General features: G+C 42.0%; 2 long non-coding RNA genes across 2 annotated transcripts; both read right to left on the minus strand.

The window, feature by feature from the left end:
• Positions 1 to 5,741: 5,741 nt before the first annotated feature.
• On the minus strand, positions 5,742 to 11,488 carry LOC115893999. The gene is made up of 3 exons (XR_004054045.1): positions 11,290 to 11,488; positions 10,761 to 10,842; positions 5,742 to 6,530 (listed from the first exon to the last, which is right to left on the minus strand). It is a non-coding gene; the product is annotated as an uncharacterized LOC115893999 (long non-coding RNA).
• Positions 11,489 to 12,266: 778 nt separating this feature from the next.
• On the minus strand, positions 12,267 to 22,128 carry LOC115894000. Its single transcript, XR_004054046.1, has 3 exons — positions 21,775 to 22,128; positions 20,592 to 20,681; positions 12,267 to 12,446 (listed from the first exon to the last, which is right to left on the minus strand). It is a non-coding gene; the product is annotated as an uncharacterized LOC115894000 (long non-coding RNA).
• Between the last annotated feature and the right edge of the window lie 518 nt (positions 22,129 to 22,646).

The raw sequence follows: 22,646 nt of genomic DNA on the forward strand, positions 1-22,646 counted from the left end.
AAAAAAAAAAAAAAAAATTTGAAATCATGATGCATATTGCCAGCCTCCCTTCAGGTAAAGTTCTATTAACTCTACAAAAGTTTTATAAATGGCAGACATTACATTTCCAGACAGTTTTGTGGTAACCAAAAAAGAATTGATTTATTAGCAATTTTTATATCACATTGAGACAAAATATTTGTGATAAATATCGTTATTGTTATGTATTTAAAACATCTCATGTATTAAGAAATCATACTTTAGATGGGGTCATGCTGGCCGATTTACAAGCAACTGTGGCCTGTGGCTCTCACGGAGAACAGTGACAACTACGAGTGAATTCTGCACCTTCCATTGAGGTACCCAGTTTCTTGCACTGGGACTGACTAGGCAGACAGCTCGACCCACAGGGAGTGAGGAAAAGCAAGTGGCACGATGGCCCACCCAGGTGGGCACGAGCTAGGGGAGTGCCCAGTCGCAGCCAAGGGAGGTGGTGATTGTGCAACTCTGCCTGGGAAACCACGCTTCTCCCACGGATCTTGGCAACATGCAGATCAGGAGGTCCCCTCGTGAGCCCAGCCCTCATGGCCTGGGTCTGAAGCACAGAGCTATGTGGAATCTGGGCGGAGAGCTCGCTGGCTCACTGGGGCATGCTGGAAACCCAGGAGTTTTGCGCACTCTGACCCAAGAATTCCAGCAAAGCCGGAGATACATCCATGCATTCCCCTAGGAAGGGGGCTGAATCCAGGGAGCCAAGTGACATCCTTCTGAGGCCCCACTCCCACAGCCCCTCACAAGTGACATCATTCTGAGGCCTCACTCCCACAGCCCCTCACAAGTGACGTCATTCTGAGGCTCCACTCCCACAGCCCCTCACAAGACCCATTGGCTTGAATTCCAGCTGGCGGGGGCAGCAGGCTGGAGACAGCCGGAGATGGACCGAGTTCCCGGGGGGAGTGGCAGCCGCTGTATCTGCGGTTTGAGTTGGCCGCTCTAGCCTGCTGTCACCAGGGACCAGGAGGAGTTCCCCATAACACAGCACAGCTGCTGTGCCAGATTGTGGCCAGGCCGCTTCTTTAAGTGAGACCGAAATCTATCCCTCCTCACTGGACAGGGCCTCCCCATTGGAATTTTAGCAACTCCAGCCAGACTTCTGTGGACAGAACTCTCATTTCTCCCTGGGATGAAGTCCCCAGGGAGAGGGGTAGCTGCTGTCTCCCAAGTTCAGCCGACCTAGCTTTGCCAGCCTGCTGGCTCTGGAGACTCCCGGGGATCAGCACAGTACATCTGCTCTGCCAAGGGGCAGCCAGACTGCTTCTTTAAGCAGTCCCTGATCCTGTTCCTCTGGACTGGGTGAGACCTCCCAACAGGGGTCTCCAGACACCTCCTACAGGTGCGTTCCAGCTGGCATCAAGTCGGTGCCCCCTTGGACGGTGCTCCCAGAGGAAGGATCAGGCTGCCATTTTTGCTGTTTCACAGCCTTCACTGGTGATACCTCCAGGTCCAGGAGAGACTGAGGTGACTAGGGTCCAGAGTGGACCCCTAAAAAACCACAGCAGCCCTAGGGAAGTGTTAAAAACAAACAGAAAGCAACAACAACAATATCAACAAAAAAACCCACAAAAACCCCATTCAAAGGTCAGCAACATCAAAGATAAAAGATAGATAAGCGCACAAAGATGAGAAAGCATCAACACAAAAATGCTGAAATCTCAAAAAGGCAGAATGCCTCTTCTCCTCTAAATGACAACACCACCTCCCCAGCAAGGGCACAGAACTCACCCGAGGCTGAGATGGCTTAATTGACAAAAATAGGCTTTAAGAGGTGGGTAATAACAAACTTCACTAAGCTAAAGGAGCATGTTCAATCTTAATGCAAGAAGCCAAAAATCACAAAAGAATACAGTAGCTGATACCCAGAACATTCAGTTTAGAGAGCAACATAACTGACCTGATGGAGCTGAAAAAAACAACACAAGAACTTCACAATGCAACCACAAGTATCATTAGCAGAATAGGCCATGTGGAGGAAAGAATCTCAGAGCTTGAAAACTGTCTGTCTGATATAAGATAGGAAGAAAAGAATAGAGAAAAAAGAACTAAAAAGAATGAACAAAACCTTCAAGAAATATGGGATTACGTAAAAAAAAACTGAACGTAAGATTGATAAAGATACACTGATCCACCACGATCAAGATGGCTTCATCCTGGACGGGCGCGGTGGCTCACTCCTGTAATCCCAGCACTTTGGGAGGCCAAGATGGGCGGATCACAAAGTCAGGAGATCAAGACCATCCCGGCTAACATGGGGAAACCCCGTCTCTACTAAAAATACAAAAAAAAAAATTAGCCGGGCATGGTGGCAGGCGCCAGTAGTCCCAGCTACTCGGGAGGCTGAGGCAGGAGAATGGCATGAACCCTGGAGGTGGAGCTTACAGTGAGCTGAAATCACACCACTGCACCCCAGCCTGGGTGACTGAGTGATACTCTGTCTCAAAAAAAAAAAAAAAAAGATGGTTTCATCCCCGGGATACAAGGTTGGTTCAACATAGGCAAATCTATAAATGTAATTCATCACATAAACAGAACTAAATGCAAAAGTTGTGTGATTATCTCAATAGACGCAGAAAAGGCATTCAATAAAATTCAACATCCCTTCATGTTAAAAAAAAAAAAAATCTCAATAAACTAGCTATTGAAAGATGATACCTCAAAATAATAAGAGCCATACATGACAAACCCCCAGCCAATATCATACTGAATGGGCAAAAGCTGGAAGCATTCTCCTTGAAAACAGGCAAAAGACAAGGATGGCCTCTTTCGCCACTCCTATTCAACATAGTATTGAAATTTCTGGCCAGGGCCATTGGGCAGGAAAAAGAAACAAAGGTATTTAAATAGGAAGAGAGGAAGTCAAATTATCTTTGTTTGCAGATGACATGATCCTGTGTCTAGAAAACCCCATCATCTTAGCCCAAAAGCTTCTTAAGCTGATAAACCACTTCAGCAAAGTCTCAGGACACAAAATCAATGTGCAAAAGTTGTTAGCATTCCTGTACACCAACAAAAGGCAAGCAGAGAGCCAAATCATGAATGAACTTCATTCACAATTGCTACAAAGATAATCAAATACCTAGGAATACAGCTAACAAGAGAAATGAAGGACCTCTTCAAGGAGGACTACAAACCACTGCTCAGAGAAATCAGAGAGGACACAAACAAATGGAAAAACAGTTATGCTCATGGATAGGAAGAGTTAATTCATGAAAATGGCCATACTGCCCAAAATAATTTGTAAAAGAATTCAGTGCTATTCCCATTAAACTACCATTGACATTCTTCAGAGAATTAGAAGAAATTATTTTAAAATTCTTATGAAACTAAAAAGGAGCCCAAATAGCCAAAACAACTCTAAGCGAAAAGAACAAAGCTGGAGGCATCACACTACCCAACTTCAAAATATACTATAAGGCTACAGTAACCAAAACAGCATGGTACTGGTACAAAAACAGACACATAGACCAATGGAACAGAATAGAGAACTCAGAAATAAGATCATACACATACAACCATCTGATGACAAATCTGACAAACACAAGCAATGGGGAAAGGATCCCTTATTTAATAAATCGTGTTGGGAAAACTGGCTAGCCATATGCAGAAAACTGAAACTGTACGTCTTCCTTACACCTTATACAAAAATTAACTCAAGATGGATTAAAGACTTAAACGTAAGACCTAAAACCATAAAAACCCTAGAAGAAAACATAGTCAATACCATTTAGGACATAGGCATGGGCAAAGACATCATGACTAAAACACCAAAAGCAATGGTAACAAAAACCAAAATTGACAAATGGGATCTAGTTAAACTGAAGAGCTTCTGCACAGCAAAATAAACTCATCAGAGTGAAAGGCAACCTACAGAATGGTAGAAAAATTTTGCAATCTATCCATCTGACAAAGGGTTAATATCCAGAATCTACAAGAACTCAAATTTACAAGAAAAAAGCAACCCCATCAAAAAAGGGGCAAAGGAAATGAACAGACACTTCTCAGAAAAAGACATTTATGCGGCCAACAAACATATGAAAAAAGAAAAAAAGTCATCATCAATGGTCATTAGAGAAATGCATATCAAAACCACAATGAGATACCATCTCACACCAGTTAGAATGGTGATTATTAAAAAGTCAGGAAACGGTCGGGCGCGGTGGCTCAAGCCTGTAATCCCAGCACTTTGGGAGGCCAAGACAAGCGGATCACGAGGTCAGGAGATGGAGACCATCCTGGCTAACCCGGTGAAACCCCGTCTCTACTAAAAAATACAAAAAAAACTAGCCGGGCGAGGTGGTGGGCACCTGTAGTCCCAGCTCCTGGAGAGGCTGAGGCAGGAGAATGGCATAAACCCAGGAGGTGGAGCTTGCAGTGAGCCAAGATCTGGCCACTGCACTCCAGCCTGGGCGACAGAGCGAGACTCCGTCTCAAAAAAAAAAAAAGTCAGGAAACAACAGATGCTGGAGAAGATGTAGAAAATAGGAATGCTTTTACGCTGTTACTGGGAGTTTAAATTAGTTCAAATATTGTGGAAGACAGTCTGGCAATTCCTAAAGGATCTAGAACCAGAAATACCATTTGACTCAGCAATCCCATTACTTGGTATATACCCAAAGGAGTATAAATCATTCTACTATAAAGACACATGCACACATATGTTTATTTCAGCATTGTTCACAATAGCAAAGACTTGGAACCAACCCAAATGCCCATCAATAATAGACTGGATTTAGAAAATGTGGCAAATAGGCCGGGTGCGGTGGCTCAAGCCTGTAATCCCAGCACTTTGGGAGGCCGAGACGGGCAGATCATGAGGTCAGGAGATCGAGACCATCCTGGCTAACACTGTGAAACCCCGTCTCTACTAAAAAATACAAAAAACTAGCCAGGCGAGGTGGCGGGCGCCTGTAGTACCAGCTACTTGGGAGGCTGAGGCAGGAGAATGGCGGGAACCCGGGAGGCAGAGCTTGCAGTGAGCTGAGATCCGGCCACTGCACTCCAGCCTGGGTGACAGAGCGAGACTCCTTCTCAAAAAAAAAAAAAAAAAGAAAATGTGGCAAATATATACCATGGAATACTATGCAGCCATAAAAATTGATGAGTTTATGTCCTTTCCAGGGACATAGAGGAAGCTGGAAACCATCATTCTCAGCAAACTAACACAAGAAAACCAGGCCAGGCGCAGTGGCTCATGCCTGTAATCCCAGAACTTTGAGAGGCTGAAGCGGGCAGATCGCCTGAGGTCAGGAGTTTGAGACCAGCCTGACCAACATGGAGAAACCCTGTCTCTACTAAAAATACAGAAAATTAGCCAGGTGTGGTGACACATGCCTATAATCCCAGCTACTTGGGAGGCTGAGGCAGGAGGATAGCTTGAACCTCGGAGGCAGAGGTTGCAATGAGCTGAGATTGTGCCATTGCACTCCAGCATGTGCAATAAGAGTGAAACTCCATCAAAAAAAAAAAAAAAAAAAAGGAAATGAAAAGAAACCCAAAAACCACATGTTCTCACTCATAAGTGGGAGTTGAACAATGAGACCACATGGGTATATACATGTTCTCCTCCCACAAGGAGGGTAACATCACACACCGGGGCCTGACTGGGGCTGGGGGCTGGGGGAGGAATAGCATTAGGAGAAACACCTAATGTAGATGACGGGTTGATGGGTGCAGCAAACCACCATGGCATGTCTATATCTAGGTAACAAACCTGCACACCCTGCCCCTGTATCCCAGAACTTAAAGTATAATTTAAAAATTTACATAAATGCATAAAGTCTAGTATAACTAATATATTATAATGAAATGTCAACTATAATCCCAGCTCAAAGAGAATACCATAAAATTATGAAGTGCTTTCCACAAATCTCTAAATTTATGTCCTAAGATTACATTTGTATTTCTTCTTGAATAATTTCCTTATTTTAGCTATGATTTACTGATAGTAAGATGGTAGTTATGAGGAGAAAATTCTCCTAACACTCCACTGAGAAAATTCTGCCTCATTTCACCACACACCTGAGTCTTAAGCAGTCACTTCTAATGCAGCTGAATAACAGATCCTCATCCAGCTGAGTCTATGAGTTGAATCCATGTATGTGAGATAAGGCCCCCAAGGAGTGGTAATAAGCTGGGAATGCCATCAGCTCATCTTCCTTCAGGCCTATATTTGTCATTGTCACTTGTAGAAACAGGACAGCCCTGGCACTGGGATTGTTAGAAACAGAGAGTTATCAAAGGGAAAACTGAACTTCCCTAATTTTTGGAAAACAGCAGATTGGAAACAGATGGGCTCCAAACTTTTCCATGTGCAAGGTCATTGTCCCAGGTAGCCTTGCTCAGGACCACATTTCTTGTCAGCAAAACAGAAGTCAAACAATATTTCTACCTTCCAAGAGAAGAGAACATAATGTCAGATTTTCTCACGGATCCCCATAAGTTCAAGAAAGTTTCATGGTCTTCATTTATTTCTTCTTCAGTGGTCTCAGGGTCACCTAGAAATATAAGCCACTTTGTTGGAATTTAGAAGATACCCCATGCTCCAAAATTACTTAAAAGATGTGCTTTTTCTCCCTGGGAAAAGAGCCCCAAGTCAAGGCATCTGGCATGGGAAGCTGAATGCAGGCTGTTTTTCACCTCTCACATAGTAGGCCTGGTATATTTATCAAGGGCACAAAAAAACACCTCCATTGCAGGCAGCACTGATGACTGAGATGCACACTGTCCTTCTTTATATACCTTATTTTGACATAAATTTCCAGGAACCTGTGTTTGCCATCCCATCCCTTTTTCTCCTCTACTGTCTCTAGTCATGGGATATTTTATTTCACAAACTAGAACACCTACTTCTTGGCAACAGACACACTTTTTGCTTTGTGACACCCACCAACCAAACCTGAATTGTAACTTAAACGTTAACCTTAATCCTGACTATAACTGCCACGTTTATGATAATCTTAATAAAAAAAAAAAAAAACTTGATGTTATAATGGTAGCTTTTCTTCCCACAAACCTATATATCTTAGCACACAGCACCAGCTCAGCTGGTTTGGGTTTGGCATGGTGAATTCCCATGCATTGTCTTTGATTCTGTAACAGACAAGTCTTCCAGTTGGCCTCCTTTAGGACACCCTCACCCTCAGACTTCTACTCTCTACAAATACAATTCTGCCTGAACTCTCTGACTGGATCCATTGTATCATTAGCTGCCATAAGTACAACCTCAATACTCAATCTTTGTTGTATCTCAGTTCTTTATTTGTTCATTTAATTGCCTTATTTGAAGTTTCTCTATTTATTCTTTTTAAACCTTCCTTAGCCAGTGCTCACAGAAAAAAAAAAAAAAATGTCGACTAAGAATCCTACACCTAGCAAAGCTATGTATCAAAAATTGAGGATTGCTTGAGTTCAGGAGTTCAAGACAGACCTGGGCTACATACTGAGACCTCATCTCTGCTAAAAATAAAAAATATATATTAGCCAGGTGTGGCGGTGTGCACCTATAGTCTCTCAGCTACTTGGGAAGCTGAGGTGAGAGAAGTGCTTGAGCTCAGGAGATCTAGGCTACAATGAATTATGATTGCGCTCCTGAACTCCAGCCTGAGTGAGAGTGAGGTCCAGTCTGAAACAAACCACCACCAGCACCACCAGCACCACCAATACAGAACCTTAGGGAATATAACAAAAATGTAGTTTTGGTCACTTGTTCCTATTTTAAATTTCTGATTTTTCTTTACATTCTAATGTAAAAAGAAATGACAGCACTGGTGAGACCTAGGCTGGAGGGGCCTGCAGTAGGCTCACATGTTACCTCTGGGTGATCCCTGCAAAATCTCCAGAGACATCTGGGGTGAGGAATAAGCCAATGTCAGCATCTCAGAAAAGGGTTGCACTTTAGACCTTCCTGAAGCAAGAGCCTGAGAGAGTTGGGATCTAGCAGGAGCACATCGTGCCCTCTTAAGCATTTCCCACCAAGTGACTTAGATACAGGGCTGTCTCTAGGACATGGGTGCTTGGGTACCAGAGTTCTAAGTTCTGTTGGGGTCTGTCACCAAGGAAGTAAGATCACTTTTTCAAACTTCCATCCTCTCGGCCCCTTGCTTTCTTCCATAAAACTCATCCAAAGGCCCTGCTGGGCTACCGACTGCTCATTATCCCTGCATGTCAACTCTACCTGTCTCTCTCTTGATTTCTCTCATCTCTTTTACTTACTCTGTCCAGTATTTTCTCCCGCATTTTCTGCCTGTCTTTCTTTTTCTGTCAATATGTATTTCTCTCCCTGTCTTTCTACTGCATTCCTCAACTTCAGAAAGCAAGCTCCAGTGTTATGAGCTGCTCTATGCGGTGGCCTACACAACAGAGAATGAGGGCGTGCCCAGGCCCCGGGAGACACTCAGGCTCTCATCTACACTGAATCCAAACAGTACCCAGATGAGTGTGCTTGGAAGCCAATCCTCCCACAGCCCAGTTTCAGCTGAGAACACAGCCTCAGCCTCATGGAGCCCCAGGTGCAGGCAGCCAGTGAAGCTGTGTCCAGATTCAGGTCCACATAAACCATGGGATAGTAGGGATTTGTTGTTAAACGTGCTGAGTTTGGGGACAATGTTGTCAGAGAGAAGCAGATCACTATCTTCTTCTTCCAGGCCCCAGAGTCCTCCTTCCCTCTCCTTTTCTTCTCTTCCCCAGGCTCCCTCTAGATCCACCAGTCTCTTTCTCACATCCTCTGCCAAAGTCACTTCTGCCTGCATGTCTCCACCAGGAGTGGCATCTCCCCGACACACTGTTCCCAGACTTGTGCAGGGCTGGCCCTCTGTTGTCATCCTGGTCATGGCATAAATGTCACCTCAGTGAGGCATTTGGGTCCCTCGAATGCTATGGTCCCCCACCCTCCCTCCCAACATCCTACTTTATTTTAATTATAGCATTTACTCTTCTTTTACATGCACTTGCTTTAGTGTTTTTGTCCATGTATCCTCAGACTGTGGGCTCCTTGAGCGGGGGAAAGGGCCACTCCGTCACTTCTCAGCACCACATGCTGGGCCCACCAGGGCCCTTGGCACAGGTTTAGTTCTGCAGCAGCGTTGCTGAGTGAATAGATGAGAAAATGTCTAACATCCTTGTCTGCTTCTGACCACCTCATGATGATATACTTCTTTCTTTTAAGAAACACAATTACAGTTGATAATAAAACATAAATGGCAAAATAATTATAATTTCTGAAGGTTCCTGTTGAGTATTTGTGATAGCTTTTATAATGATCCCTATTAAGATTGTTTTATAGCTTTTACATTTGATTTTTAATGAAAAGCTGTTTTATTTAACTCTGAGTTATGACAATAAATTTTATAGTCTATCTCCAAATTTTTCTACAGTTTCATAGTTTTATTCTTTTTATGAATGATTTTGACCCTGATATTTATTTTGGAAAGAGGAATTCTACAAGTTTTCTACAAGGTCAGGCCAATCACATTTGTCATCCAGGATTTAGCATCTGATGTTCCAATTAACAGTTGTACAAGTTGATATGTCAAGTAACCCTGGGCCATATGTGCCCTAAATAATTCTAAATTATTTGATGAATATTTGACTCTCTTTAGTTTTCAAAAATTGTTAATCATAACTTGTTAGTTCATGTACAACTCTGAACTCATGCACTAGATTTAAATTCTGCAATTGCTTACACATCTGGCTCATGGTAAAGGTGGCTCTTTAGATGAAGCAAACAATTTGGGAATTTATGACAGTTGGGAAAATAATTTCAGAACAAGAAGTAAGAAGGAGAAGTCAATGGTGGGGCAAAAGAAGAGAGGTCAGAATCATAAGGGGTAGGAGGGAGAGCTGCACGCCAGGAGGCAACCAAAGGACAAGGAGGGGAAGGATTTACTAAAACATATGTGTAGTTTTTGTTGCTTCTGATTGTAACTTTTTTCATCTTTAGCCATGTTCAGCCACAGAATATTTTAGTGGAGCAATGTTTTATTAAGAATTTATGTAGAGTCTTCTTCCTACCAACTAAAAATACTGCCCATTGGACCTGAGGAATCTGTTTTTCTAAAGTGCCTCTCAAAGGAACCATGTTTCTCTAGTCAACATTAATGAATGTGGCCATTAAAGGTTCAAATAATCCTTGATGAAGTAATGCTATTCAGAGAAATAACTGTAAGAAATGTAATTAAATTATATATGTACCAATAGTTTTATCCTAAAATGAAGAGTATTTACAGTACAATTTGTGTGTAATCCTGTGCACCTAATATCTCAGCCCTAATGCAATGGTTGGCCATATCTTAAAGCAGAAAAAAGCCTATGACCCTAGTGGATATAAAACCAGAGAAAACATGCTCTATGGATTAAAGATGTTTTCTACAGATAAAAAAAGTGAAAGGAGAATGTAACCAGCTTCACAGTAACTGACAGCAACACTTATCCAAATTGATGCTGATCGACAGAAAACCACTAACCGTCCTCTCTGTGAGGCTGGTTCAAACAATAGGCACAAAGGTCCTATGCCTATGGTCTACCCTCAGATTGTTCTTATAAAAAATAACTTTAGGCATTATAACACATAACAGTAACACAAGGATAGCACAGTGGGATGAAGATGGCCTGATTCTACCAAGAATGTCAACGAAATGGGGTCTACAAAATCTAGGTACCAAACTCAGAATAAATAGCTGCAGAACTCGATAGAAAGAGAACAGAGTTCAGCTCTTGTGCTGACTTACCACATCATCATGCACTTGACAAGTCAGGAAAAGCAAGGCAAAGGCGACCTTCATGGGCGGTGCACATAGTCAAGGCTGCCACCTATGGCAGGGGATAGTGCAGAATATATTTCAGTGGAGTCTTCATGTCACCATGAAAATTAGCAGATCACCTGAGGTAAGTATCCTATTCAAGTGTACCATTTTAAAATCTTCTATACCATATTTTTACTGTACCTTTTCCATTTATATACACAAATGCTGACCATTGTGTTACAATTGCCTACAGCATTCAGCATAGTAACATGCTGTACAGGTTTGTAGTTTAGGAGCAATAGGCTATACCACCTAGGTTTGGGTAAGTACATTCTATGAAGTTCACACAACAATCATATTACACAGTGGTGCATTTCTCAAGATATATCCCCATCATTAAAAATGCATGATTGTATAAAAACTAAAATGGATGTTGAAAGAGTGAAATTGCTATCTATTGTTTCATAACATGTAACCCCAAAACCTTGTGGCATAAAATCACAATATTCATTACCTAATTGAGTTTCTGTAAATGAGAAATTCAAGAACAATTTATCATGGTGGTTGTGCCTCAGGACATCTTGTGTGGTTACAGTCACATTTCAACTGGGGCTGTCATCCAAGGCTTGACCGAAACTAGAAGATCCACTTTCAAGTTTGCTAACATTCATGGCCTGCAAGTTGGTGGGGCTTGTAATTGAAGCCTCAGGTTCTCTCCACAGTAGATATTTTTGTAGGGCTGCTTGATCATTCTCACCAAATAGCTGCTGGTTTCTTGCAGAGTGAGTGGCTTAGGAAAAACAAAGCATAAGTGGCAAAATCTTTTATGACCTAGACTCAGAAGTCACACATGGTCACTTCCGTCACCTTCCATTCACCAGAAAGGACTTTTCAGCTTGACATACCTTCAAGAAGAAGAGAATTAGGGTCTATGAGAGGACTTCAATAAGTTTGTGGAAAAATGCAAGTAAAACATAAAAATAAAATATATAAACTTTATTTCTCAACATAAGCTTCATCAAGTTCAAGACACTTTTATAAGCAATAATACCAGCCTTTAGTCTATCCCTACAAAAAGCAAAGTCCTGGAAATTTTTCCATGTCAAGACAGCCTTTTTTACATTATTAACTGAAGAAAAATGGTCTCCTTTAAAGTTTTTTAAAATCAGAAAAGAAAAAGAAGTTAGCGGGAGCCAAATCAGGGATAAAAGGTGGATGCCTAATAATTTTCCATGGAAACCCTGGCAAAATTGTCTTTTTTTAAATGAGGGGAATGAAGAGGAATATTGTTGTAGTGGAGAAGAATTCTCTGTTGAAATTTTCTGGAAATTTTCCTTCTAAAGCTTTGGCTAACTTTCCCCAAATACTCTCATAATAGCATCTGTTATTGGGTTTTTTGTTTTTGGCCCTCTAGAAAGCCAGCAAGCAAAATGCCCCGAGCATCCTAAGACACTGTTGCTATGAGCCTTGTTCCAGACCAGTCACCTTTTGCTGAGACTGGACCACTTTCACCTCTTCGTAGCCATTGCTTTAATTGTGTTTTGTCTTGAAAATTTCATTGGAACACCTGTGTTTGACTTCCTCACACAATTATTTGAAGAAATGCTTCAGGATCTTGATTACACTTATGTACAATTCCAGTTGAAAGCTCTGCTCTTGTCTGCTGCTGATCTAGGAACAAGAGTTTTTGAATCTATTGAGTGGAAAATTTTTCAGAATTGTGTAAATGTAACCAATTGAGATGGCTATGGTGTTGACTGTTGTTTATACTGTTGTCATTCCTAAAGCAGGGCATGAACAAGATTAATTTCTTTTCTGGCGAATTAATGTGAATTGTCTGCCACTGCAGGCTTTATCTTCAACATCTTATCATCGCTTCTTAAAATAAGTTATTCATTTGCAAACTTGTGAATGTTGGGGGGCAATGTCCTCATAAATTGTTATAAAGAATCAGTGATTTTACTATTCTTTCACCCAAAATTACCATAAATTTGATGTTTATTCTTGCTTTAATTTTAGCAGGATTCATGTTGCTCTAATAGGATCTCTGTTCAAATTGCTGCCTTAGTTTCCTTATTATAATTCCTCAAATTAGATCCTGTTCAGACATGTTATAACAAGTGAGTACAAGTTTATTTAGGTGCAAAATATTGTTGTAATCTATGCATAGTTTTTTCCATGTGCATTTTCCATGACTTTTTGAAGATCCTTCATACTTTTTAGAGTTTCAAATAATTTTTGAACATATTTTTAAACTATTACAAGAAAATTATCTATAGAACTGAATTTCAGATTTATCAAGTTTGTGATAGGTATAAGAACCAATGGAAATACCAGATGGGCAGCTTAGCTATTGAAATAGAATTGGAGTTAAATGATTATAGAGGTAATTCAGTAAAGACGTGCAGGCATTGAAAAGCATTAAAAAATTTAGAAATAAAATAACAGGATTATATGTGCCATTTAAAAGGAGAGATATCAGAAAAAAAAATAAGAACACGGAGAAGGACCAATAATAGCAAATGTTATGTAAAATGTAGGGATAGTGAAGCCACTGCTGTTCTCCACAGGAGCATTGACATTTCATTGTCAATAGTATCCCTGAAACTCCTGCTTCCATTTCCAAAATCCTGTCTTTGTGAAGCAGGGTTTTTTTTTTTTTTTTTTTTTTGCAGTGACAGCAATCAAAACAAGATTACGAAGTAGCCTGGACATAAGCACCACATTTTGGGTGACACTGTCTCCCATCATCCCATGATGGAACTGTCTAGTTTCAGGAAAACAAGCTCAGGGCTCCAACTGATTCTACATTATGGTGAGTTATGTAATTATTTCATTATATATTATAATGCAATATAATAAAGTCTGAAATAAATGTAAATGTACTTGAATCATCCTGAAACCATTCCCCTGCCCAGTCCATGGATAAGTTGTCTTCCACGAAAATAGTCCCTGGTGCCAAAAAGACTGGGGACTGCCGCAATATAGAAAGAAAAATATAAAGAGAGAAAAACACAAAGTCTATAACATCTTGAATAACACATGCACTGATGCTGTACAGAATGTACTAATTACATCCATTCACTTAAGTATTAACCAATACCTACAAACCACCTACAAATGCTTGGAATTGTTTTAGGAGAACAGTGAATGAAAGAGCGAGAGAGAAAGATAGCAAATTAAAAATATACATGTATGATTATCAAAGTGACACCCCATCTCTATAAAAAAAATTTACACATGCACATCAAGTCATAATGAGTACTAAGAACAAAAATGAAGAATGAGAGAAGAGACTGATAAATTAATTCATGTAGAATGATCAAGGAAGTTTTTCTGCAATGACAGCAGTTACTATCATAGGTTTTGGAATCAGACGAATGCCAGTTTTAATCCTGGCTCTGCATCTTATAGCTGGGTGTCCCATGGACAATTTATTCCACTTTTAAATCTCAGTTTTCTAATTTCTAATTTCTACATGTTTATTATTAGAAATAAAAGCACATGAAAAAACATAAACAAAGAATCAAGCACAGAAAAATGATGAGACTGTAATTAATCAAGAATAATGGTTATAAAAATGGAGACAATAAAACTGCCAAACCTATTAGACAATTCTGAAGATTAGAAGAAAAATATACATAAAGAATTTAGCATGTCATGTGGCATATAGTTAGCCCATGGTAACTACAATTATTATCCTCATCTTACTAAGGGAAAATATGTATCATACTTGGGCATTAAAAAAACTGAGACATGGTTTTTCAAATTATGCAAACACATAAAGATTCAATTTTATGTTAAATTAAATAGTTCTACCTTTAACTTTTTTTTTTTTTTTTTTTTTGAGACGGAGTCTCGCTCTGTCGCCCGGGCTGGAGTGCAGTGGTGCCATCTCAGCTCACTGCAAGCTCCGCCTCCCGGGTTTACACCATTCTCCTGCCTCAGCCTCCCAAGTAGCTGGAACTACAGGCGCCGCCACCACGCCCGGCTAATTTTTGTATTTTTAGTAGAGACGGGGTTTCACCATGTTAGCCAGGATAGTCTCCATCTCCTGACCTCGTGATCCACCCGTCTCGGCCTCCCAAAGTGCTGGGATTACAGGCTTGAGCCACCGCACCCGGCCCAAAATCTCAATTTCATTTAGACATTTGGAATATTAAAACAGGTTAAATGCTTCAAAATAATTTTCATGTAGAGGCTTACATACGTGGACCAGAAATCTCCATGTATTACAAAGTTTATGAGAACATAATAAATGTTAATACATACATTTAATTCTGAAATAAAAACTTACAACAAATAAAATTGAATAATCTAAATAAAATGAACAAATTCCTAGAAACGAAAAACCTACTAAGACTGAATCAGAAAAGTTGAATAAACCTACTCAGCAAGGAGATTCAGCAAGAAGATGGCATCGGTAATCAAAAACTCAGCAACAAAGAAAACTTGGACCAGAGGCCTTCACTGTTGAATTTTATCCAACGTTTAAAGCAAAATTAACTCCAGTTTTTCTCAAACTTTTTCAAAAGGTTGAAGAGGAGGTAACATTTTCTAACTTATTCTATTAAGCTAGTATTACCCTGACACCAAGCTAGACAAAGGCACCATAAGAAAACTACAAACAAACATCTCTTACAAATGCTGATGCAAAAATCCTCAACAAAATACCAGCAATTCCAATTTAGTGGTACATTAAAAGGATTATACACTATGAATGAGTATAATTGACTCCTGAAATAAAAGTATGTTCCAACACATGAGAATCAGTGTAATATCACATTAACATAAAGAAGAAAAAACTAGCCAGGCGCGGTGGCTCAAGCCTCTAATCCCAGCACTCTGGGAGGCTGAGACAGGTGGATCACGAGGTCAGGAGATAGAGACCATCCTGGCTAACATGGTGAAACCCCGTCTCTACTAAAAAATACAAAAACTAGCCAGGCAAGGTGGCGGCCACCTGTAGTCCCAGCTACTCAGGAGGCTGAGGCAGGAGAATGGCGTGAACCCAGGAGGCAGAGCTTGCAGTGACCTGAGATCCGGCCACTGCACTCCAGCCTGGGCAACAGAGCGAGACTCCGTCTCAAAAAAAAAAAAAGAAGAAAAAACCCTCATGTGATCATCTTAATCAAAGAAAAAACATTTGTCAAAATTTAACCCACATTCATAAAATATACTTAATAAACTATAAAAAGGAATAAAACACCTTAACATAATGTTATATTAAAAAACACACACACACACAGCTAACATTATAATGACAGACTGAAAGCTTTTACCCTAAGAGCAAAAACAGTGATGCCTGCTTTTACTACTTCTATTTAATATAGTACTGAAGGTTCTAGTTAGTTAAAACAACAAGGCAAGTAAAATAATAAAAGATATTCCAATTTTTAAAAAAGTAAAATTTTCTGTTCACAGACGACAATCTTATATATTAAAAATCTTTTAGTTTCTGTGAGATAAACTATCAGATGCAATAAATAACATTCAGCAAAACTGCGGGATACAAAATCAACACACAAAAATCAGTTGTATTTCTACAATAACAAACTATCTGAAGAAGAAATCAAGACAACAGTATTATTTATGATAGCATCAGAATAAAATACTTAGAAACCAACTTAACCAAGGAAATGAAAAACCTGTACAGCAAAAACTATAAACATTGCAGAAAAGTATGAAAGATGACACAAAAAAATGAAAAGACATCATGTGTTTATGGAATGGAAGACAAAACCTTGTCAAGATGCCATTGTTATCTATAGACACCTACAGATTCAATAAAATCACTATAAAAATTCCAATGTTTGCAAACATAGAAAAACCTATTCTAAAATTCAGATGAAATCTCAAAAACCCCAAGTAGCCAAATCAATCTTAAAAACTAACAAAGTTAGAGGACTAACACCTCCTGGTTTCCAACTTACTGTAATGCTTCAGTACCCAAAACAATGTTGTACCAGCATAGAGACAGAAATAAAGACCAATGCAATAGAAAAAAAGAACCAAAAAATATGGTCATGATTTTTAACAAGGGAGTCAAAACTATTCAATGAGGAAAGGACAGTATATTTTTTAATGGTGTTAAAAATGAATATTTACATGGAAAACAATAAAGTTGAATCCTTGCTTTACACCATATAAAAAACTTAATTTAAAATGGACCAAACATCTAACTGTAAGAGCTAAAACTATAAAACCCTTAGAAGAAAACACAGGAAAAATGTTTCATAACGGCCGGGCGCGGTGGCTCAAGCCTGTAATACCAGCACTTTGGGAGGCCGAGACGGGTGGATCACGAGGTCAGGAGATCGAGACCATCCTGGCTAACACGGTGAAACCCCGTCTATACTAAAAGGTACAAAAAACTAGCCAGGCGCGGTGGCGGGAGCCTGTAGTCCCAGCTACTCGGGAGGCTGAGGCAGGAGAATGGCGTAAACCGGGAGGCGGAGCTTGCAGTGAGCCGAGATCGCGCCAGCCTGGGTGACACAGGGAGACTCCGTCTCAAAAAAAAAAAAAAAAAACAAAAAAAAGTTTCATAACATAGAATCTGGCAATAATTTCTTGGATATGACAGTGAAAGCACAGACCACAACAACAAAAATAAATAAAAAGAACTTCAAAGTGAAAAGCTTTTATGTATCTGAAGACACAATCAATAGATTGAAAATAAATTCACAGAGGGAAAGAAAATATTCACACATTATATATTTGATAAGTAATTAATATCCAGGCTATATAAAGACCTCAGAAACAACAACAACAAAACAATCAAATTTAAACATGAGCAAAGGTTTTAAAATACACTTTTTTTAAAGAAGAAATACAAATGACCAGTAAGCACAGTATAAGGTGCTCAGCATCACTAATCATGAGAAAAATGTAAATCCAAACCACAGTGCAATACCAACTGACACATAGAAGTGTAGCTGCCATCAAAAAAACCACCACCAGCAAACCGGAACAACAAAGCCCCAGAAAACAGCAAATGCTGGTTGTGGAGAAGTCAGGACTCCTGCACACTGCTGGTGGGAAAGTAAGATGGCACAGCCACTGTGGAAAACAGTCATCACCATATGATCCAGTAATTCCACATCTGGGTATATACACCAAGAAACCAAAAGTGGGAATTTGCACACCCATGTTTATAGCAACATTCACAAGAGCCAAAGGGTAGAAAAAGCTCAAATGTCCATCTACAGATGAATGGATAAGCAAATATGATCAATACATGCAATGATATATTATTCAGCCTTAAAAAGGAAAGGGGCCGGGCGCGGTGGCTCAAGCCTGTAATCCCAGCACTTTGGGAGGCCGAGACGGGCGGATCATGAGGTCAGGAGATCGAGACCATCCTGGCTAACATGGTGAAACCCCGTCTCTACTAAAAATACAAAAACTAGCCGGGCGAGGTGGCGGGCGCCTGTAGTCCCAGCTACTCGGGAGGCTGAGGCAGGAGAATGGCGTGAACCCGGGAGGCGGAGCTTGCAGTGAGCTGAGATCCGGCCACTGCACTCCAGTCCGGGCGACAGAGTGAGACTCCGCCTCAAAAAAAAAAAAAAAAAAAAAAAAAAAAAGGAAAGGAATTCTAATACATGCTACAACATAAAGCTTGAAAAGATTAAAACCAAAAAATGCAAATACTCTCTGCTTTCCAGTTTTATAGTGTACCTAGAGCGGTTAAATTCGTAGACACAGAAAGTATGATGTGGTTTCCAGGGGACTGGGGGAAGGGAAAGGGGAGCTATTGCTCTATGGATGCAGAGTTTCACTTTGGGATAACACAGGTTTGGAATGGATAGTGGTGATAGTTGCACAACAATGTATTTGTACTTAATGTACTTAACTTTTCTGTTAACATATTTTACCACAGTAAAAAATTAGCAAATATTTAAAAATCTACATGTTTCTTTGAACTGTTTCTTTATATCCCTTGTCCATTTTTCAATTTGGCTGCTGGTCTTTTAATAATTTAGGATAGCTATGTATATATATACACATACACATATATACACACACACATATACACACACACACATATACACACACACACACATATATATATATACATCACCCAAATTAGCTTTTTTTTTTTTTTTTTTTTTTGAGACGGAGTCTTGCTCTGTCGGCCACTTGCTGTGGCCGGATCTCAGCTCACTGCAAGCTCCGCCTCCCAGGTTCACGCCATTCTCCTGCCTCAGCCTCCCAAGTAGCTGGGACTACAGGCGCCCGCCACCTCGCCCGGCTAGTTTTTTGTATTTTTTAGTAGAGACGGGGTTTCACCGTGTTAGCCAGGATGGTCTCGATCTCCTGACCTCATGATCCGCCCGTCTCGGCCTCCCAAAGTGCTGGGATTACAGGCTTGAGCCACCGCACCCGGCCCCAAATTAGCTTTTTGTCTGTTATGTATGTTGCAGATCTATTTCCCCAGTCTGTTGTCTTTTGACTTTGAGGCATTTTTCTCGCCTATGAAGTTTTAATTTTTATGGAGTCAAATGCATTAGTCTTCTAGTCAAAGACTTATTTATGGGTATGGTGTTTCAGTTTAGGATGATAAAGAAGTTGTAGATATGGATAAAGGAGATGGTTGTGCAACACATTATACTGGATGCCACTCAACTGTATGTTTAAACATGGTTAAAATGGTAAGTTTTATGTTGTATATATTTTACCACCAAAAAAGGGTCAGGCTTAGATGTTTATAGGTTAGGGGTTTGGAGTACCTCTAACATTTATTCCCCAGGGATCTAATTTATAAAACACCCACACAAGGAAAGTAGATACTGACTTCACAAATCTCCTTACAAGTCCCACAGCAGCAGCTGTCTGGGAAAGCAGAGGTGGAAAAAGTCCATAAACTTGAGGTCAATGTGAGACCTCCCATGCCCTACTCTGGAATCAGATGGAGGAAGGCATGCATGCAGGCTGAGCTGGAGAGATGAGCTGGGTGGGCAGAACAGTCCTCCCATGACCCTAGACCTTAGGTGCTCCCACATGCTCTCAGGCATGTATCAAACCAAGAAAGCAGGCTAGGAGGGTAACACAGCTAAGTGTATACAGGGAGCTATGAAATACTTGAGCTGAGCAAATGACACACAAGGAGACAGAAGCAGTATGACCTTTACACAGTGACCTGGCTGAAATCATTTCAGGCTCTCATTAACCAGGCGAGCTCCGCTTTCTCTCTGAGGTAGGTAAACTTGAGGGGTAAAGTGGGAGTTGGGGAAAACAGAAAAGAAAGCCTGGCAGTATTTCTTCTAACTCTGTTATAAGTAAAAAGTAAAACATAAATGCCCTGTCTCAGGGCCCAAATGTTATGTGAAAAAATGTTTATCATCTCAGTCACGTGACATGGACTTTAGCAGAGCAGTACACACGTGGTCATTATTCCTTTCCCTCTGCATGTTGTGTGCTTTCTCAGTTTTATAATGTACCTGATCCACTTGTCTCATCATACTAGCTGCAAACAAGGCCACTGAATGTCACACCAGGTGGCCAGCATGTCTGTGAAGGGCAGAAACTGGGGCAGCCAAACAGCTGGCAGAGGCCAGCTAGTAAGTCCCCGATGCCCACTCCATAGAGGACTCCACACTTAAAAGACAAGATAAGCAAGTGTCAGGCTGCCTCACTAGCTATCCCCCCAAATAAAAAAGTAAAAGTAACCCCTCCAGGGAACGTGTGTGTACACACAAAAGTACGTGCACACAGCTACATGCAAAGGGGAAAGGCTGGGAAGGAACCAAATCCACCTCTGAACACCAGTTACTTGTGGGGAAGGGGCAGGTGAAGCCGCCTGTCCACATTACTCACCTTTTCAACTGATGAGCTTGCATCAATTTTGGCAATTTCTCATAAAAAGGCAATTTTCACTCCTTGGGTGATCACCCAGGTCCTGCAAAACTGAGCCACCAACAACCACCTGCACCACTTCCCATGAGGCCAAATAATGGCTTCCCTCAAAGCTCAGCCCTCCCACCCGCCTCCCAGTCCTGTCCCATGCAGGGGGCTAGCGGCCTCCTGGGGTACAGGGGTCCAGGCCAAACCCAACCTACAGATGGTTGGTGAAACCAGCATGTATCCAAGGGCCTTTCCCCAACCTGGGCCGTGTGCCCACTGCATAGATATGCCTGTGCTCGCTCCCCTAGGACAGACTCCCTTTTCTTTGGCTGGAATGAGGGATGGGGAGATTCGATGGTGTCCCGTACAGGTTGGTTTTTTCAGCTGGAACGAGGGATGGGGAGATTCGATGGTGTCCTATACAGGTTGGTTTCTTCGGCTGGAACGAGGGATGGGGAGATTCGATGGTGTCCTGTACAGGTTGGTTTCTTCGGTTGGAATGAGGGATGGGGAGATTTGATGGTGTCCTGTACAGGTTGGATGCTAATCTGATGGGGTGCTCTTGGAGAAGCTTGCCCGAGTTCAGGGCTTTCTCAGCACGTGGTGTGTGCTGCCCCTTCGAGCTTCAGAAGTCCCAGAAGGAAAGTGCTTCTGCAACCCCCATTTACTGGTGAACAGAAGTCAAGTGGTCTACAGCTGGCCGAGCAGCTGCTAAGTGGCCAACGGGCTGGATCTGCCTCTCGCTTGCGGAGGCCCTGCCTGGCTGCTGGGGCTGCCGAGACTCCCTCCTCCTCCTCCCTCCACAGCTCTCCCGTCTTCTATCCACAGTTGTGCTCCAGGTGGGGAACACCTGTGGGTGCACCAGGGTGCAAATACTCAGACTCCAGCATGCAGAAGAGCCCCGGCTCCATGCTGTTTCCATATCCAAGTCCAAGCTCATCTACAGCTTCAGCAAATCCAAGCCTCCCTGAATTTCCTGCAAGATCAAACTGAGCCCTACCACCCCCACTACACTGGTTAGCTGCCAGTTCCAGCCCCTGCTCCCTCCTGGGCCCGTCTGTACAGTTCTGGAGTCCTACAAGAATGTCAAGAATCTAAGCCGACTCTCACCCAAAAAGGTAAACAACCAGGGGCCTCTGGGAGGTAGAGAACATACCCAGACAGGTTCCGCTGCCTGTAGGCTTGATGTCCTTCCCCTACAACACACCACGCTTGCCAGGCTGGAAGAGGGGCTCCAGAAACTTGGGAAACCTGGGCCTGTAGCTGGCATATGGAAAAGAGGCCTGGAAAAGCACCACTCCTGTCCATGAAGCCCCCAGATGGAACCAGGTAATTGGGAAATACATGGGCACCCAGGCTGACCCCCACTCAGACCCAGGTGGGAACTGCAGCAGTGACTTGCCCCCTCTGCCACTCTGGCTGTACCACTACAGGAGGGAGGAACATCTAGCCCCACGCATGAGTGGAGACACTAGGTGTAGGCAGGTTCCAGTGGTTGCTGCAGCTGAACCTTCCCAACCAGGTCCATGCAAGGCCATCTCAGATGGGAGCGCACCTGGGTTGGGCAAGGACACCCCTCAGAAGTGAGAGCCACTGAGCAGGGCTGTCACAGAGGCCCCTTTTCCTGCTCCTGAGAACAGGTTGGGGGGGAGTATGGGGGACCTCTGCCCCCTCCCAGCTGCTTCCAGGAGCCACTTCTTTCAAGATGAGGCACTCTCTTGCCTGCCTGTTCCCATTTGGCTGCAATAGACCATTGCCAACATTCAGAGAAAAACGGGCCTCACCTGTTTCCCCGACACATCGAAGGCAGGTAGGTATGCCCAGGGGACCTGAGGTAGAACCTATACATCGGCCCACCCCCAGGCTATGCTGGCTTCATCTTATCTGTGTGATGGGGTGGGGGTGGGGGTGGGAATTACCAAGAGACCATCACACAGGCCATGGACAAGTTCTACAAGAGCCAGGTAGAAGAGCACCGTCCGTGCATGCTGCCCGGCACCCAGATCACACACACATCTCTTATTTGAC

Source organism: Rhinopithecus roxellana, chromosome 16, assembly GCF_007565055.1.
Source record: "Rhinopithecus roxellana isolate Shanxi Qingling chromosome 16, ASM756505v1, whole genome shotgun sequence".
Classification (NCBI taxonomy): Eukaryota; Metazoa; Chordata; class Mammalia; order Primates; family Cercopithecidae; genus Rhinopithecus; species Rhinopithecus roxellana.